Source organism: Capricornis sumatraensis, chromosome 1, assembly GCF_032405125.1.
Source record: "Capricornis sumatraensis isolate serow.1 chromosome 1, serow.2, whole genome shotgun sequence".
In the NCBI taxonomy this organism is placed as follows: domain Eukaryota; kingdom Metazoa; phylum Chordata; class Mammalia; order Artiodactyla; family Bovidae; genus Capricornis; species Capricornis sumatraensis.
The window spans coordinates 103,793,107-103,807,374 of record NC_091069.1 but is presented as its reverse complement, the minus strand read 5'-3'; positions in this window follow the sequence as shown (position 1 = coordinate 103,807,374).

Sequence of the window (14,268 nt, the reverse complement as noted above, 5' to 3'; positions counted from 1 at the left end):
CCGGTACACTCTCCCCTCAATACTTAAGCATGAACATCATTAACAATATTTCCATATTTGCTTCCAGTGTTTATTCATCTAAAATTAAAATAAAATTTACATATAATGAAATACATAAACCTTAAAAATGTAAAATTTTCAAACTTTAGACAAACTAACATATCTGTGTCAAGTCAAATGCCTACCAAGGTGTAAACATTATTCATTACACCAGAAAGTACCCTCATACCCTTCTTAATCAATGTCTGTCCCCAGGGTGAATCACTGCTTTGATTTTTTCTACCTTAGGTTGTTTTGCCTGTTATTTCAGTTTTAAAAAAAGAGAAAAAGAAAATTATGCAATTGGCATGTTGTTTTACCATATGGCTGGCATGTGCCAGCACTTATTCTGAGTGCTTTAGAAATAGGAACTCACCTACCCATATCAACACTTGGAGCAAGGTAGTATTATTTTCTCCATTTTACAGCTAAAGAAACTGAGATGTAAAGTAGCCAAATAGCTTAATCAATGCCTCATTACTGAGGAGCAGGGCTTGGGCCCCACAGTCTGCACTGTTAACCACACATCAGCCTCTGTGCGAACATCTTTCAGACCTACATCAACTTCAAAATGCTGACAGCGGTTCTCTTGGGTAGTAGGGTTGTGGGTGACTTTTGTTTCCTTCCTTTTGCTTACCTGTATTTTCTAAGCCCTGAATAATCATTGGAGGGACTGATGCTGAAGTGAAAGCTCCAATATTTTGGTCAACTGATGTGAACTCACTGGAAAAGACCCTAATACTGGGAAAGACTGAGGGCAGGAGAAGAGGGCATCAGAGGATGAGATGGCTAGATGGCATCACTGATGCAATGGACATGAACTTGGGCAAACTCCAGGACAGAGTGAGGGTCAGGGAGGTTTGGCGTGCTGCAGTCCGTGGTGTTACTGAATCAGAATCAGTGTCGCTGAATAAGAATCAGAAATGACTGGGCAACTGAACAACAACATTTTCTAAGATTTCTTCAATAAATGTATATTACATCGAACAGACTAGTGAAGAAATTACTGAGAAGTTACTGTAATTCCAAGACACAGATGCCTTTGAAGAGAACAAGAGCTTTTACATCATTTAAATACGAAAGAAAAAAACGATGAATTTATAGTTTAAAATTGTATACCTGTTTACACTGAATTTCAAATAAAGGGACTTTGTTATTTTCCTTAAGGGCTGCAATATATACATACACATAAATATTTGTTTTTAAATAAAAGTAATCCTTGATGTGTTAAAAAAATAAAATATTCTCGACATGTCCCAACACTACTCTTTTCTAAGTCATGACACCCCCTCACCTGATCTCTCTTCACACTCACAGCCAAACCCTTGAATATCGACAGGCTAAAGTATGGTCACTTTCTGCACCAGTGTGTCTTCCCAACATTCACTTATTTGATCATTTCAACCAAAGAACAAGCAGACATCTGGTGTCACATAAGAACTACGTCTATTAGTTGACATGTGAACGCGGGTGGGCGAGAGACAGGAAGTGACTCATTCAGCAAGGTTTCGGAGTTTGCTCTTCTTGAAATTAAGCGTAGAGTTTCAATAGATGTGCTCAGCATCTTGGAATCAGTAGAGTCTGCTTATATTTCTGAAATCTCCATTTAATCGTCAGCATCTATCTGCTGTCCTCCCAGCAGTACAAGCGCTGCATCTGAGAGGAGCGAGCCTGCTGTTCAGTGTGTGACGAGATGCCATTCAGACTGATGAAGCAGGAGGTGCGTTCCATGCAGCTCCTCTATTAATGATTAATGATTATTCTCTTAATGGTTATAATCATTCTATTAATGATTCTCCCCCTTCTCAGGGCATTCCTGGCTGACTGGAAACAAGGCTGCAAATTGTGACTTTCCCGCCATGTTCAGCAGCATCAGCAACGCACAAGTCTGCCCACATAGGCTTTGACTGCACAGCAAGCTTCGAAAAATGTTTGTCACCAGAGCAAGCTAACTCTTCCAGCTCGTGATAACAAGAGGTTAGTTCGATGAAAACCTTGTAGCTGTTGAAAAAATTGATTTTTTTGAAATTTCTGGTTGAGAAAAAATGTTTTTTACTGTATCATGATTATTTTTCCTTAGCTTCCTTGATGTACCACCCATAGCCCAAACCAAGTATTTTATTTAAGATCCAAATGTTTATTTAGACACCTCCCTGGTTTCACTGATTAAGACTCCTTGCTTCCAAAGCAGGAGGCCTGGGTTCAATCCCTGGTCAGGGAACGATGCCCCACAAGCCATATCTAAGATCCAGCACAGCCAAATAAATTAGTAAATAAATTAAAAAATAAATGTTTATTTGCTTATCTAATTCTTGGCCATAGACTCAATTTCTACATCTTCCTGGTCAGGATTCTGTGTGGATCCTAGGCATGTTTCCTGTAAATTATCCGCAACTTCCAAAAAGCCTATAAAAACACAAAGATACCTATCCAAACAGTTCCTATTCTTCATAGCTGGAACACTCGGGATAATGAATAAATGTGTCATTCATTTATTCCATTCATTCATTCCAAGACACAGCTGTTGCAAAACCAGCATTGAACTAAGTTTAATTTTAGTCTTTGCCCTCAAGAGTCCCAGAATTTCATTAGTGACACCAACAACTTAGTGGGTCTTCTCTAGGTATCCACCTGCCAATGCAGGAGACACAAGAGACTCAGGTCTGATCCGTGGGTCAGGAAGATCCCCTGGAGAAGGAAATAGCAACCCACTCAAGTATTATTGCCTGGAAAATTCCATGGACAGAGGAGCCTGGTGGACTGCCGTCCGTGGAGTCACAGAGTCTGACACGACTGAGCACACAGACACACTGCTGCTGCTGCTGCTGCTGCCAAGTCGCTTCAGTCGTGTCCGACCCTGTGCGACCCCAGGGACAGCAGCCCACCAGGCTCCCCCGTCCCTGGGATTCTCCAGGCAAGAACACTGGAGTGGGTTGCCATTTCCTTTTCCAATGCATGAAAGTGAAAAGTGAAAGTGAAGTTGCTCAGTCGTGTTCGACTCCTAGCGACCCCATGGATTGTGGCCTACCAGGCTCCTCCGTCCACAGGATTTTCCTGGCAAGAGCACTGGAGTGGGGTGCCATTGCCTTCTCCAATGCGTGAAAGTGAAGTCTCTCAGTCTGTCCGACTCCTAGCGACCCCATGGACTGCAGCCCACCAGGCTCCTCCGTCCACGGGATTTTCCTGGCAAGAGCACTGGAGTGGGGTGCCGTTCACACACACGCACACGACTAAGCAAGGTGCAGCTTTCTGTGGTAAGTACCATGTTTTGCAATGTGAATATGGATGACAGATACCAACACCCAGGAGTGGGGGTGGGTACTCCCTGAGCAAGGCGCTCTACATATATGGGGTTATTTAGTCCTCAGGTTGCAGCCACGCGTTCTAGGAAACAAACTCGCTCAGCACAGTGCAGATAGTGGAGTGCAGTCTGTTACGTCGGCGCGCCCAAGGCAGTCTCCTCTTAGCCCAGGACCCCGACCAGGTTTACGAAAACCTTATAGACCCTAAGCGTACGTGCCCAAACCCACCTCCCCAAATTCCCTGAAACTAGTCTGAGCAAAGGAAAAAAGAAAGATACAATCAAAGTTAAAACCGGCGATTCATATGCCTTAAGCCTAGGTAGTTAACAGTGGACAATTATCAATAGGCTTGTGGTCATACCTCAATAAGCATAAGAGGATGTATGATTCTCTTTGGTTACACAGATAATTAGGGTATTCTTTGAGGCGATAGAGAGCCCTGGGGCTCTTCCTTGCGGGGGGCCTGGTTTTCCAGTAGGTATGTTGTTTCCATAGTTACTGGGCATATAGCTCAAAGTCCACAGTCCGGCCCAAGATGGAGTCCTGCTTCCAAGATAGAGCCTGTTCTGTTTCCTCCTTTACTCACACTAACCTTAAGAGAAAAGGAGTCTTATCATCGTGTTTATCAGATGAGGAAGCTGGGGCTCTGGGAGGGTCAGAACTTTTCAGGCCTCAGACAACAGGCAGCAAGACAGGGCTCTGAGTCTTGGTACTGTTCCTTTTCTCCTGCCACACAAATCTTCGTCCATGGGGGAAGAATGGATCATGCAAAGTGTTAGGCACTCAGTCCTGTCTGACTTTTTGAGACCCTTTAGACTGTAGCCCACCAGGCTCCTCTGTCCACAGAATTCTCCAGGCAAGAATACTGGGCTGGGGGTGATGGGTGGGGTGGGGCTGGGGTAGGCTGGAATTCCAGGAAAGTGCCAACATTCCCCTTGCACCAGTACTCTGCTCGTATGTGCAACTCTGGGAAGCACTGTCTCAGACGTTCATTTACCTTGGGGCGGGGAGGATGGGGGGTGGGGTTGCGAGCTTCTCTCAACCACGCGCCCCAGGCACTGTGTGCCCCTATACTCTCCCGAGGTGACCTCAACCTGCTGATGAGCAGACTCCGCTGAGAGAGTGTAGAGGTGGGGGGATGGCTCCTGGGAGAGTGCAGGAGCCACTGGGGGCACAGTTGGCAGTGAAGGGCTGAAGGGAGAGTGCTCGTGGAGCCCCAACACTGACCCGGAGGAGGAAGCCCCTTCCTGAGTCTCCGGAACCAAGCAGACAAATCAAGCCCGGGGTTACACAGGCCAGCGTGGGCACACCTGTTTCTTTCAGTTCAGTTCAGTTCCTCAGTCCTGTCCGACTCTTTGTGAGCCCATGGACTGCAGCACACCAGGCCTCCCTGTCCATCACCAACTCCCAGAGTTTACTCAAACTCAAGTCCATCTAGTCAGTGATGCCATCTAACCATCTCATCCTCTGTTGTCCCCTTCTGCTCCCGCCTTCAGTCTTTCCCAGCATCAGGGTCTTTTCCAATGAGTCAGTTCTTCTCACGAGGTGGCCAAAGTATTGGAGTTTCAGCTTTAGCATCACTCCTTCCAATGAACATCCAGGACTAATCTCCTTTAGGGTGGACTGGTTGGAACTCCTTGCAGTCCAAGGGACTCTCAAGACCACAGTTCAAAAGCATCAATTCTTTGGTGCTCAGCTTTCTTTATAGTCCAACTATCACATCCATACACGACTACTGGAAAAACCATAGCTTTGACTAGACAGACCTTTGTTGGTAAAGTTGTCTCTCCGCTTTTTAATATGTTGTCTAGGTTGGTCATAACTTTTCTTCCAAGGAGCAAGTGTCTTTTAATTTCATGGCTGCAGTCACCACCTGCAGTAATTTTGGAGCCCCCCAAAATAAAGGCTGTCACTGTTTCCACTGTTTTCCCATCTAGAAAATTCATTTTGAGCGCCATCCAACCAAGACACACCACCCCATTTAATATTTTATGATTTATTTTCCATGTTTATATAGATTTACATTCTATTTTTCATATATACAGTATTTTTCTGTGTTTTTAATAGGCATATTGTGTGATGATCAAAGCATAAGGTTTACATTAGTGAATTAATTTTGGTAAACGTATTTCAGATACCGGGGTTCATGACAAGACCCTTTTATAAAAACTTTATCATTTTAAAAAATCTTCACAGATCTGTGGCTGAGCTTATCCCAATGATCATAATTATCTTTTCATGCATAATCTGCTGTTCACTCTAGCTGTGGGAGTCTTTGTGTGGCCTGTTGGCACTTTCTCTAACGTCATCTGAGACAGTCTACTGATGGCTCCCTCACTTTTAAAGATCAGCAAGATGTTCTAGGCTTGCCCCACCTTTTTGGATATCCTGACAAATTGTGCTGTCACCCTCCAAAGAATTCTGACTCTTTTTAGAGAAGAACAGCAGCACACTGGGCTTCCCTGGTGGCTCAGCGGTAAAGAATCTGCCTGCAGTGTACGAGACCCAGGTTCGATCCCTGGGTCAGGAAGATCCCCTGGAGGAGGGCATGGCAACCCACTCCAGTATTCTTGCCTAGAGAATCCTATGGACAGAGGACCCTGGCAGTCTGCAGACCACAGGACACGACTGAAGTGGCTAAGCAGCAGCAGCAGGTCAGTGAACCCAAATCTGGTCTTAAACATATGGATTCAAGGACTTCCTTGGTGGTCCAGTAGTTAAGTCTCTGTGTTTCCGATCTAGGGGCTGTGGGTTCAATTCCTGGTCAGGGAACTAAAATCCCACATACTGCATAGGACAGCAAAAAAAAAAAAAAAAAAAATCGTGGATTCAAATGTGTTTGTGTAACAGAGTGAGTGGGCTTGTTGCCCACTGCACATGAAAGCCCAAATATCATTTTGGGCAATTTTTTTTTTGCTGAAAGAAAAAGGCTTTATTGCAGGGCAACCAAGCAGGGAGTGAAATCAGTCCATCCTAAAGGACATCAACCTTGAATATTCATTGGAAGGACTGATGCTGAAGCTGAAGCTCCAGTACTTTGGACAACTGATGGGAAGAGCCAACTCACTGGGAAAGCCTTTAATGCTGGGAAATATCGAAAGCAAAAGAAGAGGACAACAGAGGATGAGACGGTTAGATAGCATCATCAACTCAATGGACATGAGTTTCAGCAAACTCTGGGAGGTAGTGAAGGACAGGGAAGCATGGCATTCTATAGTCCACAGGGTTGCAAAGTGTTGAACACGCTTAGTGACTGAACAACAACAAGCAGGGAGACAGGAGGCAAAGTTCGGATCTGTCTCTCCCATGCCTTGTGACTGGGATGTTTATTCTGAAAGTGGCAACTTATAAAGGGAGGGGGCTGGGAAATGACTGGTGGAAAGTACGTTTAACTTTCTATGTAAACTTCAAGAGTTCTCTTACGGGGACATCCCTGGTGGTCCAGTGGTTAAGACTTCACCTTCCAGTGCAAGGGGTACAGCTGGATCCCTGGTCGGGGAGCTCAGATCCCACGTGCCTCATAGCCAAAAAGCCAAAACATAAAAAACAGAAACAATATTGTAATAAATTCAATACAGACTTTTAAAATGGTCCATGTAAAAAAAATCTTTAAAGAACAGTTCTCTATGCAGGTCCTTTAAGCCTCTTCACGGATTGCATGTGCAGCTTGCGGGGAGCACTTCCTGCGTAACACGCGGTGGATTTTTGGCCTGTGACCCCCCAAGTTCACTCGCAGTCATTCTAGGCCCTCAGCTCATCTGCACGGTGCTCAGTCAGGAGGAGCTGTCAGCAAGCTGTTTGCTTAGCTTTCTCTGTGTGCCGTCGCTTCAGTCGCGTCCAGCTCTTTGTGACCCTACGGACCGTAGCCCGCCGGGCAACTCTGTCCATGGGATTGTCGAGGCAAGGATACTGGAGTGGGTGGCCATGCCCTTCTCCAGGGGATCTTCCCAACCCAGGTATCGAACCCAGGTCTCTTACACTACCTGAGTTGGCAGGTGGGTTCTTTGCCACTAGTACCACCTGGGAAGCTGGTACTCTGCAAAACAAGCTTGGTGCTCCTGGGGCATCATCTTGTTTCTATCTTGTTGCCACCTTAAGCTACAGGGTGTAGGGTGTGGTTTCATTTGCCTGTATGTGGCTGAGGTGGCGGGTTGCTGTGCGAATTCACAGACTGGCACTTGTTTGGGACAAACTTGGGTGCCTTTGGCAGTGACGTGCATCTTCTCTGTCTGCCCCTTGCCCACCCTCTCTCACCTTTCTCTCCCAGCTCTGTGCCCTGGGGAACTGGCCCTGAAGGATTAAATCAGAGACTCGCCTGTCCACTGGCTTCCAACTGGTTTTGGCCAGTAGGAAGCATCAGTCAGAAATCAGTCTTGAGAGAACTCAGCTCTTTTCCTATGGGGTCCCAGAGGTACAGTTTCATCCTCTCAACTGAAGGCCACATTTTTTTTTTTAATCAGATTTTCTCCAAGTAACTACTCTTCTCAAGTTCTAGTAACAAATCACTGCACCCTCCTAACCCTTACCCAGAGCTGGGCTGGCTCCAGGAACAATAGCCATCCCTTGCACGCATGCATGCTAAGTCACTTTAGTCATGCATGACTGTGTTCGACCCTATGGACTGTGGCCTGCCAGGCTCTTCTGTTCATGGGATTCTCCAGGCAGGAATACTTGAGTATGTTGCCATGCCCTCCTCCAGGGGATCTTCCCGACCTAGGCATCGACTCCAAGTCTCTTAGGTTTCCTGTATTGGCAGGCAGGTTCTTTACCACTAGCGCCACCTGGGAAGCCCGTTATCCCGTGCAGCTTTCCCCAAATCCCCACCCTTTTTGTTCCTTTATTAAATTCTTCTCAATTACCCAGCATGAGGATGCCATCAAATCCCGCTGGGAACCCTGATACCACAGTTTCAGGACTTATTTTTTAAAAAAACAACTGATGTTTTAAAACTTTTCTATATTTTCCAAGCTTTTCAAAATTATCATGGTTTGCACTTATGAGTTGTTAAAATATTATCCAGAAACATCATACACATTCTTTTTTGAGGGTCATCTTGAGCAACTGGTGTTCCAAAGGGCACATTTTTGGAAATATTAGCACAAATCACTTCTAGAAGGTACTCCCAAAATCTCTAACACTTATCTCTGGGTCAGGGGTGTGAGGGTAGCTTCTTTATTCTATTCCTTCTATATATATTTACAATGAGCATGTGTTATTTTTACAAAAAGATAAAAACTTGAAAAATTTCTAGGGAAATGTGTATATTTTGATGCTTAAAAGCGAAAGTGAGTTAACTTTTTCTGTAAATGACCAGGTGGTAAATGTTTTAGTGTTGCTAGTCAAGAGGCAAAATGGAGAATATTATCTAAGTGCTTACATAATCAGAGAGAAAATAAATTTTCACGAAATTTTCTATAAAGTTCATAATAAAAATAATCAAGTGCATTTTTTTTGGTAATATGGGCCTACTAATGGAAGAATTATTCCATGATTATACAGTGGAAGTGACAACTACATTCAAGGGGTTAGATCTGATAGATACCTGAAGAATTATGGACAGAGGTTCGTGACATTGTACAGGAAGCAGTGATCAAGACCATCCCCAAGAAAAAGAAATGCAAAAAGGCAAAATGGTTGTCTGAGGAGGCCTTACAAAGAGCTGTGAAAAGAAGAAAAGCTAAAGGCAAAGGAGAAAAGGAAAGATATGACCATTGGAATGCAGAGTTCCAAAGAACAGCAAGGAGAGATAAGAAAGCCATCCTCAGCAATCAGTGCAAAGAAATAAAGGAAAACAATAGAATGGAAAAGACTAAAGATCCCTTCAAGAAAATTAGAGATACCAAGGGAACATTTCATACAAAGATGGGCTCGATAAAGGACAGAAATGGTATGGACCTAACAGAAGCAGAAGATATTAAGAAAAGGTGGCAAGAATACACAGAAGAACTATACAAAAACATCTTCTCGACCCAGATAACCATGATGGTGTAATCACTCACCTAGAGCCAGACATCCTGGAATGTGAAGTCAAGTGGGCCTTAGGAAGCATCACCATGAACAAAGCTAGTGGAGGTGATGGAATTCCAGTTGAGCTATTTCAAATCCTAAAAGATGATGCTGTGAAAGTGCTGCACTCAATATGCCAGCAAATTTAGAAAACTTAGCAGTGACCACAGGACTGGAAAGTCAGTTTTCATTTCAACCCCAAAGAAGGGCAATGCCAAAGAATGTTCAAATTACCACTCAATTGCACTCATCTCACATGCTAGCAAAGTAATGCTCAAAATTCTCCAAGTACATGAACTGTGAACTTTCAGATGTTCAAGCTGGATTTAGAAAAAGGCAGAGGAATTGGAGATCAAATTGCCAACATCTGTTGGACCACAGAAAAAGCAAGAGAGTTCCAGAAAAACTCTACTTCTGTTGTGTTGATTACACAAAAGCCTTTGACTGTGTGGATCACAACAAACTGTGGAAAATTCTTCAAGAGATGGGAATTCCAGACCACCTTAACTGCTTCCTGAGAAACCAGTATACAGGTCAAGAAGCAACAGTTAGAACTGGACATGGAACAACAGACTGGTTCCAAATCAGGAAAGGAGTATGTCAAGGCTGTATATTGTCACCCTGCTTATTTAACTTGTATGCAGAGTACATCATGCGAGATGCCAAGCTGGATAAAGCATAAGTTGGAATCAAGATTCCCAGGAGAAATAACAGTAACTTTAGATATGCAGATAATATCATCCTTATGGCAGAAAGTAAAGAGGAACTAAAGAGCCTCTTGATGAAAGTGAAAGAGGAGTTTGAAAAGGCTGGCTTAAAACTCAACATTTATAAAACTAAGATCATGGCATCTTGTCCCATCACTTCATGGGAAATAGATGGGGAAACAATGGAAACAGTGACAGATTTTATTTTCTTGGATTCCAAAATCACTGCAGATGGTGACTGCAGCCATGAAATTAAAAGATACTTGCTCCTTGGAAGAAAAGCTATGACCAACCTAGAGAGCATATTAAAAAGCAGAGACATTACTTTGCCGACAAAGGTCCATCTAGTTAAAGCTACGGTTTTTCCAGTAGTCATGTATGGATCTGAGAGTTGGACTATAAAGAAAGCTGAGCATTGAAGAATTGATGTTTTTGAACTGTGGTGTTGGAGAAGACTCTTGAGAATCCCTTGGACTGGAAGGAGATCCAACCAGTCCATCCTAAAGGAAATCAGTCCTGAGTGTTCATTGGAAGGACTGATGCTGAAGCTGAAACTCCAATACTTTGGCCACCTCATGAGAAGAACTGACTCATTTGAAAAGACCCTGATGCTGGGAAAGATTGAAGGCAGGAGGAGAAGGGGACAACAGAGGATGAAACAGATAGCATCACTGACTCGATGGACATGAGTGAGCAAGCTCCAGGAGTTGGTGATGGACAGGGAAGACTTGTGTGCTGCAGTCCATGAGGTTGCAAAGAGTCAGACTCGATTGAGCGACTGAACGGAATGGAAGAATGGAATTAAAAAAAAAAAACATGTCAATGAGCTGGGGCTCAAAGTTAGTGTTCCCTATCATCCAAATTGATTGCAAATTTCATCTGTAAGTGCTGATCTGTAATGAAATATTACATATTGCTTCTTTTTCTGTTGAGGTGTGGTTGATGTACAGTATTATATGTTTCAGGTGTATGATACAGTGATTCAGTTCTAAAGGTAACATTTCATTTACAGTTATTGTAAAATATTAGCTATATTCCCTGTGTTGTACATAGTAATTCTTTGAAAATATTTTTCAATACAGATAAAGATTGTTAATTGATATTAATCCACAATTTATGATTTTAATTGAGCATATTTATTCTTATATGGAGAAGGAAATGGCAACCCACTCCAGTATTCTTGCCTAGAGAATTCCGTGGACAGAGGAGCCTGGTGGGCTGCTGTCCATGGGGTCACACAGAGTCAGACACGACTGAAGTGACTTAGCAGCAGCAGCAGCAGCAGCAGCATTCTTATATAATTAGATTTATCTCGATATTTGACTTTTAGTATGTCATTACACTGCAGATTAATCACTCATTAGAGATTACCTGGAAGATCCTCAAGTAAAAGTTAACAACAAAGTTAAATGGATTTTGATATATGGAACTGTTCTTTCCACTTGCACCAATATCTGGCAAACTGCTGGAACTGCAGTTCAGAAATAATTCAGAAAATACATCTACTGCAGATTTATGTGGGAATGGACATCCTGCTTCTTGCTTTATCTTTTGACAGCATGGGAAGTGTACTGAGCAGCTTGCTATTACTTGTGATTCAGTTTGTTGAAATGACTTTATCACAGAATAAATTTCACATATGCCATTTTGCCTTGTAATTTTAGGTTGACCTCACTATGAAACAATATCAAGTCTGCAACAAAAACTAATTTCCAAAGCCACTCAGTGTTTGAACAAAGTAGTTGAGGACAGTTTCAGAGAGAAAAATGTTAATCTCAGCTCCAATCTTGAAAAAATTGCAAACTGCTGTGTGGTAGGGCAAGTCAGTATATTCAGCTTCTTTTTCTGAAGAAAATTCGCAGAACTGATGGTTTTTAAGTCCATGAGAATAAACTAAGTTCACTGTTGACACTGTTGATCACTGAAACATGATGGATTCAAATATTTTCCACAAAGTACCTGCCGATGAATAATAGGATGAATAACCATGGACTTTAAATACCTTTCCACTAGTTTTGTAAATTTGTTCATCGAAGGATTTCCCTGTTCGACAAATATTTTTCCCACCATCAGATGTAACACATATTAGCAGATTCTACTTCAGGTTATACTGAATGAGTGTTTTCTCAACTTTGAAATATTCTTACCTCTAGCTGTTCCATGCAGATATTCATGAAGTCTACTTCTTCAGTAACTACAAACTCTGCTCTGGCTTCTTGAATAAACAGCAACAATTGAACAGTATCAATAATACCTATAGGTCCATCAGTTCTGGGAAGACCACTCAAAATCGTTTGCCTTGTTTTTTAATTATTGATCTCTCTGCGAATGTTTTCAAGTCATTGAGCAACTGTTCTCATTGGTACAACAGTTTTCAGTAAATTTTAGATTTTACAGGCTAGGAGGCAGAATCGAATAAATTATTTAGGTACTTTCTGCATATTTATTTTTTAATGATGAAAATAAATTTATTAAATATAATTTGGGGGAAAGCTACTATATATATATTTTTTACTATATATTTTTTAAATGAGTGACTGCTGCTACAGTTTATTCTTGTGTCATTTGTATGCAATCACCAGTTAGTGTGACTGACAAGGCGTCCAAACAACTTGGTTTCCTACCAATCCCACTGACTAAAGCCAACTTCATCATGTTGAAGAAGAAAAATCACTAGAAATCAGACCAAGAAGTGTTCACCGCTAGAGGGCTTTTTGTTGATGTGCAGTCTATGTGAATTCTCCAGGCAAGAATACCGGAGTGGGTTGCTATTCACTTCTCCAGGGGATCTTCCCAAAATAGGGATCAAACATGCATGTCTTGCATTGGCAGGGACTTCTTTACCATCTGAGCCACCAGGGAGGCTCTTAAATGGATTAGTAGGTCTCTAATTTGGAGTCTCTAATTTGGTATAACATTTAACTTCACTTCTGTGCAGACCATCAATTAGCAAATGTCTTCTAACCTGACAATCATTTTAAAAACAAACCCTTAGCTGATCATGAAAACACACCTTTAAACACATGACTTTAAAACCCATTGTTTTGCCCACTTTGAAATGTATTTTTTTTCACCCTGACATTGTCATGTCATCAATTTTAAAATAATAATTTCCTTATCACTGATTGATTGCACTGATGCTTAGTAACAGGAGCCTGTGGTCTATTCTTCATCATGAAAGTTTATAAAGAGTAACTTTGGAACTTCAGTAATGGGCAGTGAGAAGAATCTTTCCCCGTCCACCATAAGTCAGTATTTTTGGAAGTACCGTCCAAGTTGTTTGACATCCCTTCTGCCTAGGGACATTCTGCATCACTTGCCACTGGCTAGGAGGTGTGAAATTTATCTTTCAGCAGAAGGATTTCAACTGGTAATTATGGAGAGATTATGAAATCTTCCTTTTCTCCTTGGACAGCCAACACAAGACAGAAAGGCTAAGATTCCTTCTGAGTCTCTAAAGATCCTTTTCTTTATTTTTTAAAAATTTTTGGCCACGCTGTGAAGCATACAGGATCTAACCCCAACCAGGTATTGAACCTGTATGCCCTGCAATAGAAGCACAGAGTCTCAACCACTGGACCACCCAGAAAGCCCCTAAAGATCCTTTCTAAAAAGCCCATTCCATTGGCGAATCATAGGCTCGTCTGGTCTTGACACTTTGTAAAGATCTCTTTCACCCACTCATCTCACCAGCTGAACTACTTGGTATAGATTTAGGATTCTTATTCCAAGTGGCTAGTGAGTGGTGAGTAAGACCTCCAGCCAAGTCTTTGGGTGAGGTCTGGGCCTTTCATAAGTTACTTTGATAAGAAAAAGGAGTTGTAGAAAGACACCCGAGTCTGGGTGTTGGCTGGGAGTGAGGCATACTAAGGAAACCTCAGGTGCTGTACTGACTCAGGCTAGGAGCTGGGACCCTTTGCTGCAGTGCTTGCTTCTGGAGAAACATCTCCTCTGGCAACAGAATACAAAGAAACCATAAGCGACTAAAAATAGCTACATGCATGCTGCAGTTGGGACAATTTACAAACAGCAAGACACAAGAAGACCAACAACCCAGCTGCCACTTCTGAGGTTCCCCAGCAAGTACAGTGTTCTGGGCATGATTTCTGCACGTGGTGCCACCAAGGGGATGGGCAGACCACCGGGCCACCACTCTCCCCAGAGCCCTGGACCTGCCCCTACCCTCATCCATTTAAAGAACCAGCTTGCCGCTA